Below are 6,979 nucleotides of genomic sequence, written 5' to 3' on the forward strand. Positions count from 1 at the left end.
CGTTGAACCATCTCGAGAATTATGTTCAGACCAGCATTGTGTATCAAAGTTCTGCCTCTTCAGAAGCAGAAATGATACGTACCTCCATAAAAATGTTTCGTTTTAACTACTCACAGGCATGCTAGTGTAAGGATTCATTAAGAGAAATTGTGCAGTCTGATAATCAGGAGCCAACCCCACTTGGGCTATATTTGGGGTATTTAATCTGCTGTCATGTAATTCCTTACACCTTGAGTGTATTCAGTATGCACACTCATAATGCCTACAAGTGGCTGATGACTTCCTTGTATGTAACAGAATCACAGATAAAGCACTGGTTTGACTTCAGAGGTAGTAATTTTCCATGATGGCAGCCGCTAGACATCATGGGAGACACTGAATATGCCATCAGTGCCCCCCCCCCACACACACACACACAACAAAAAGATGCAGTGGAATTTGTTTTTTTAGATCCTATTAACTTGCAAAGAAATCAGTAGTGTTTTTTTATTTATAAACACCTCCAAGTTGAAGACATCTCTACTATAGTACAGTATATGTATTCATACCCCCATCCTTCATGCCATAGGTGCCATAATTTAAGGTAGAGGACACATGCTGGATCCCACTTTCATTCCCTAGCATCTCCACCTCTAGAAAGCACAGGCAGCCAAGGCTGGGGAAAACCTGTGCCAGAGACAAGGGAGAGCCACTACCAACATACAGCTGAGGCAGGGTTAAATAGTCTAGCTGTATATATTAACTTATACTCTCAAGGTCTGCCATTTCATTCAATGCTCAAATTATTCAGCAAATATGTTCTGTGAATCTTTGTATCTTACTGCAGTAATCTGGTGATGAAAGGTGGTGAGTACAAAGATGACACATTTTTTGCCACTTTACACAGAGTGATTAAAATGTGGAATTCACTGCCAGAGGATGTAGTGACGGCTACGGGCGTAGCTTTAAAAGGGAATTAGATTTATGGAAGATAGATCTATCCGCGGCTACTAGCCTTGGTGACTAAAGGGGGTACCTCTACGTTCACAGGCAGTAAACCTCTGAATACAAGTGCCAGGATGCAGCAATCAGGGGAAGACCTTGGCCTCTCTGCCCTGGTGTTGGCCTTGTAGAGGAACTGGTTGGCCACTGTGTGACAGGATGCTGGACTCAATGGACCACTGGTCTGATCCAGCAGGATTCTTCTTATGTTCACTTGTGCATCTTTTGTTTGCAGAAAAATTTTCTTTAGCAAAGACAAACATTCTAATGAATGTAGAAGTGGTTCCCATGACTTGTTCTCTGGCCTGAAAACAAATGCCTCTGAATGCTGCAAATGTGTGTTGATACAATTTACACCATACATTCAAATGTGTCTTCAATTTTTTATTTTGTAACTCAGCCACTCAAAATGTCAAAGACTCTGGGTTGATTTCCACATTCCTGATACAGAGCCACCTGGCAAGATTTTGTCTTGCAACGTATGGCAAGACAAATATTAGCTCTCACATTTATATGCCTTTACTGAGTTGCATAGCACAGCAGATGCCTCTTCATCAGACAAAGTGCAAAGATCAGTGTGATGCTGATGGGTGTCCCATTCACCATATAACTATAATTCGTGGTGAGAAGCTGCTGCAGACATAAAAGTATCTTGTTTCAGAAGAGGGAAATTATTCCAATCTTAATTGTTTAACTATTAGCATTTAATCACATGTGCCTAGGTTGTATAACCTCTTGTATGTTTCTGTATCTCACTTTTAACATCACGCCCTTCAGACCATAACGTGTATCTAAGGCACTAAAATAGAATGTTTATGAAGTGGTGAAAACAGGGTGGGGTGTCATGTTTATGATTTTGTGGCAGCTACAATGATACCAGGAGCCCTTGTGTTTGCACAGCAAAGCCTGGGGAAACTCCAAGATTCACAAACTCACTGTAAGTCCTGGATTCAATTTGTTGGGGGCACCATCGTAGCAGAACTCAACATTTGCTACAATTCAAGAGTTTGATTGCATCCTTACCCTACATGTGGACAATCTGTTAATAGCTGTCAAACTATCAAAATTATATTTGTTGACAGACTTGTTCAGGAGTAGGCTGACAGCTATGTGTTTTGTCCATTCACTTTATGCCAAAAATGTGGCAGGTTCTTTTCACTGGCAAGTACGGCATTTCCCTTAATTGGTTTCCCCATCACATTTTCATAAAAGCTTTTAAGGAAGGCTCTCTCCATGATCCCCATTTTGGATATATGTCTTTTCTGCTCTTGTCTTGTAATACAGGCTTTTAGTTGCATGTTCCCTTGGCCTTACATGCTACATTAATTCTATATAGGATTCAAGCTTTCTTTTATGTCAAAGCTGCAAGTGAGTTTCCATCAAGCAAACGCTTTCATGAACCATGAAAATTCATAGGCAGACCAAAGTTTGTAGACGAGCACCAGTATTCTCTTCTATTACTAGATGGCAGTTTAGGATATTGCTAATTTATGCTGGTGCACAGGCGGTAAGAAGGACTGTTGATTGGCAGCAGTTGGGGTCTCTTTACTCTTCTGAACCTGGTAAAGATTTCAGGGCAGCTCAGCTTATTCAAGAAAAATGTCCAAAAAGCCCATCGGCTGTTGGACTCTTTAAATTTAGCCATTGGGTCTCTATTACACAAGAAGACTATAAAACTATGTTAGCATATAAAATACATTAATAGAGTTAATATAGAGAGAGCAATGTGATGTTTAAAACGTTTTGTATGTTAAAAATATTGAGAGTAAAACAAATATATGGTAGAGATAATACTTCTGCATGAATGCTCAGAGCTGCTAAAATGTATTTAGCAAGAGCTTTTGTAACCTTCTTACAGTTATCTGAAAGAATGTTTAAAAGATCAACAGACTGTAAAAACAGATTGCCAGAACAGGAATTACCAGGGAAACTCTGGGTTTAGCATAAGACTTGCAAGGAAAAAAGTAGTGGGAGATTGGTTCCAGTGTCTCTGCTCCCAGGGGATCCCTGCAAACCTACCATGAAGCTCTGCTAAAGGCAGCACATTGAGACAAGCCAACAAGAAAAGCCTTCAACAGATGGGAACCATAAAATTGAATAAGTAATTACAACAAGTAAATGAAGTCCTATAGCCCCAAAACATAGCAGAACAAACACTTCACCATCAACTAAAAGATGCTCCCAATCAAATTCTTCAAGCTTCCCAGTCATGGAAAGCTTTCTTTAGACCCAGTGATATTAATTTAGTTAGAAAGAAGCATGGATCAGCAATTTTTAATCTACAAACTCATTCCAAACATTAGTAAAAAGATCTTCTCAAAGCCATAGCAGCAGTGTCAACCTAAACAAGGCTAGGGTTCATTTGAATTCGTAGCAAATATTTATTTATAATCCACATTTCTCACTGAGATTCAAGGTGGATTTCAAAATTTGGCAATGCAATAGGAACAGTATAAGACATGCCATAAGACACCGACCCAACAATGTTACCTTGTTCCCCCTCCTTTTCTTTTTTTCTCTTATCCTTAAAAACTCAATAAAAAAAAATTCAAAATAAAAAAAATGTAATTTTCACTCAGAATATTTTGGGGGGACAGGTTGTTTCAGTCAGGCCTAATTTAAACATGATGGTATTGAGCTAAAGAACTGTACATGTGTGCATAAAGTGTCATAAAGTTGCAGCCGACTTATGGCGACCCTATAAGATTTACCCTGCAACTATGCACAAAACCACCATCTTGCTTAAACTGCTAAAACGTGAGTTTTTTGTGCTTAGGGAGGCTGAGAGCATGATGTCTGCAAGGGCTACAGATCTCTGGTGTGCAGGCTAAGGAAGCAGGGCTACTTTGCATTGGTTGCTGCTATATTTAAATGAGACTCGGAGCTTTTGTTTTGCCAGCGTCACAGAGATCAGGCCTCACTTACTGGATGATGGGAATTTTTGTGACTATCAATATTTGCAACTTGCAGCTTTCCCTCAGCAGACAGGTATTTGATCACCACCAACTGCCAACATTTTATTTATATATCCCAATAATAACTTTTCAACTTTAAAAGTTCTCACAGTGACTCACAAAATACATTAAAAAGCAATACTGTTCTTAACAGCCTCTGGTAAAATGGCTGTTGAACTCTCAGGTAGGCTTGGCCTTCTGACTTCTCTGGGGGATGGTAGAGCCCCAAAACGGTGTCTGCGGTCTTCCCAGCAACCTGAGATGTAATACCTGTATTTAGTTTTCTAAGGTAAGGAAAACCTATACAGCATTATTTATCAATTAAAGTCAACACTTTAATTGTCCAAGGTTAACATGCATGTTCTCCAGAGGAGTAACACTGAAGGACAGTGTCTCTCGGTGTCAAGTGTGTAGGAAGAGTAATATATAGTCAGAAAGGGGGGGTTGAGCTGAAGGGCCATTTAACCAAACAAAAATCAGAAAACTCAGGAAAAACAGTCTCCCATAGGAAAGGTATTCTTGCCATTTATTAAAGGAGTCACTGATAGGATAAGAAACTTTTGAAAAAACAAAACCTACAAACGGTGTTTAAACCCACCAAGAAAATACAACAGATACTACGATCAGCAAAAGTCAAAAGAGACCCCCTCTCCTCTGCAGGAGTATATCGTATACCTTGCAGCTGTGGACAAGTTTACATCGGGATCACAAAACGCAGCACACAAACAAGGATAAAAGAACATGAAAGATACTGCAGACTTGGCCAACCTGAGAAATCAGCAGTGGCTGAACATGGACTGACACAAACAGGACACAGGGTCTTATTCCAAGACACTGAAAGACTGGACAATTTACCAACTATTTTGTCAGATTGCACAGAGAAGCCATTGAAATTCATAAACATCAGCACAACTTTAACAGAAAAGAAGAGAGTTTAAGAATGAATAAGGGTTGGCTTCCTGTCCTGAAAACCTCCAGACTAACAAAGACTGCAGTCCACAATAGCCATGCGGATTAGCTTTGGATTTCACACATTAACAGATCACTTCAGGATACAATGGTTCCATATTAACATACCACACCCTCATTAGCATATTATCTTGATACTTACAGGACAATGATTAGCACATGACCTTTGATACTTTTTGCAGGACAATGATTCAGCTCAACCCGCCCCCCTTTCTGACTATATATTACTCTTCCAACACACTTGACACTGAGAGACACTGTCCTTCAGTGTTACTCCTCTGAAGATGCCTGCCACAGCTGCTGGTGAAACGTCAGGAAAGAAAATACCAAGACCACGGTTACACAGCCCGGATAACCTACAAGAACCAATGAACTCTGACCGTGAAAGCCTTCGACAATAATTTCTCAACTATCTAAGAAAGAGGTACAATGCCTGAGTTCATGCAACCTGTTCCTAGGTAGAAATCATTTGAGCCACAATTTTGTGTTAATCAGGATACTCAGTTTGCAAATATACACACCACACCACCTTTCCACTTAGGGTCAGACAGTAGGTTCAGAGAGCTCAATATTGTGCCAGTTGTGTTGACTCACCCTTTTGAACACATGAAGCTGCCTTTTACTGAATCAGACCCGTGGTCCATCAAAGTCAGTATTGTCTACTCAGACCAGCAGCGGCTCTCCAGGGTCTCAGGCAGAGGTCTTTCACATTACCTACTTGCCTGGTCTCTTTAACTGGAGATGCTGGGGATTGAACCTGGGACCTTCTGAATGCCAAGTAGATGCTCTACCACTGGGCCACAGCCCCTTTCTATGGTAGAAAGATAAGTATATGCCTGAGCTTGAGATTTATTTTTCTCCCTTCTATTAGGTATTAATATTAATGTTTTAGCCTAAAAATGTCAGTGTTCCCTTGCTGGGGAAATAGTAGGTGTAATGGGAGCACCTAACCTGAGACTCAGACATGAGATTCCGCTACTGGGAGAGGGGAACCATGATCCAGTCATTTCCCAACTTCAGTCTGTCCCATGTTTTCCCCTCAGCAGCCTGTATTGGTTCAGCTGCATGATCGAGGGCACAACATATTTAATGGTGGAGCTACATGATCCTTCTTTGGCCTGTGGGTTGGGACATAGATGGGTCATAAGGCCAGGAGGAAGAGAGGAGGCTCTGGGATGCTTGCTGGTAAACTTGGGTTGTCTGCATAATGGCCACGAAAGGCAACTTGTTGCTCAGTAACACATTTGATAAGAACAAAAAAGTAAATTTATTAACTGATGTGAAATTCGTGCTGTTTATGTTGGAGAAGTGCAAAGTAGCATGAAGTTACTTTGCAAGCGGGTTCCAAAAAGTCCAGTAAATTTAAATGTGTGTTCACCTTTAAAAGATTCGAGAAGTACTGCAGCTTCAAAAACATAACATATTTCCTCGTTATTTTCATATGAACAGACTTTTCAAAGCGAAGACTGTAGTTTTTAGTTTGGATTTCATTGCGCCGTCTTTGGAGTGTGTGACATGATAAGTTCAAACCGCAACTTAAAAACTGCCATTAAATTCCTTTACAAGGTAATAAAGGGAATTACAGTGTAAGGAAGAATACTCATTTGAGGAGTAGAAAAGGGCCAGAGTCCAGTAGCACCTTAAAGACTAACAAAAATATTTTCTGGCAGGGTGTGAGCTTTCGTGAGTCACAGCTCACTTCTTCAGATACAGCTAGGATTGCAGTATCTGTTGCAGCCAGGATCGAACGCGCATGCGGATGCGCGTTCGATCCTGGCTGCAACAGGGAATAAAGGAGGCTACAGCGCCCCTGCGTTTTTGCCCAGTACTGTCTCAGCCAACCATAATCTCCGCCCCCTTTCCCTGACGCTTGGAACTTTAAGGGACTAAGCTCCGCCCCGGAGCGGGCTCTCCCGCTAGCTCCTCCCCCGAGACCTCAGGTCCAGCCAATCGGCGTCGAGCGGCGTCATACGGCGGCACGGACGTACCGCGCCGCGCGTGGAGCCCCCCTTTCCCGGAAGTGCCGCGCAGTGTGTGGCTCTCCCTCTCCGCAGGCGCGGCGCGCTCGGTCCGCC

Source organism: Euleptes europaea, chromosome 1 (genome assembly GCF_029931775.1).
Source record: "Euleptes europaea isolate rEulEur1 chromosome 1, rEulEur1.hap1, whole genome shotgun sequence".
NCBI lineage: Eukaryota > Metazoa > Chordata > Lepidosauria > Squamata > Sphaerodactylidae > Euleptes > Euleptes europaea.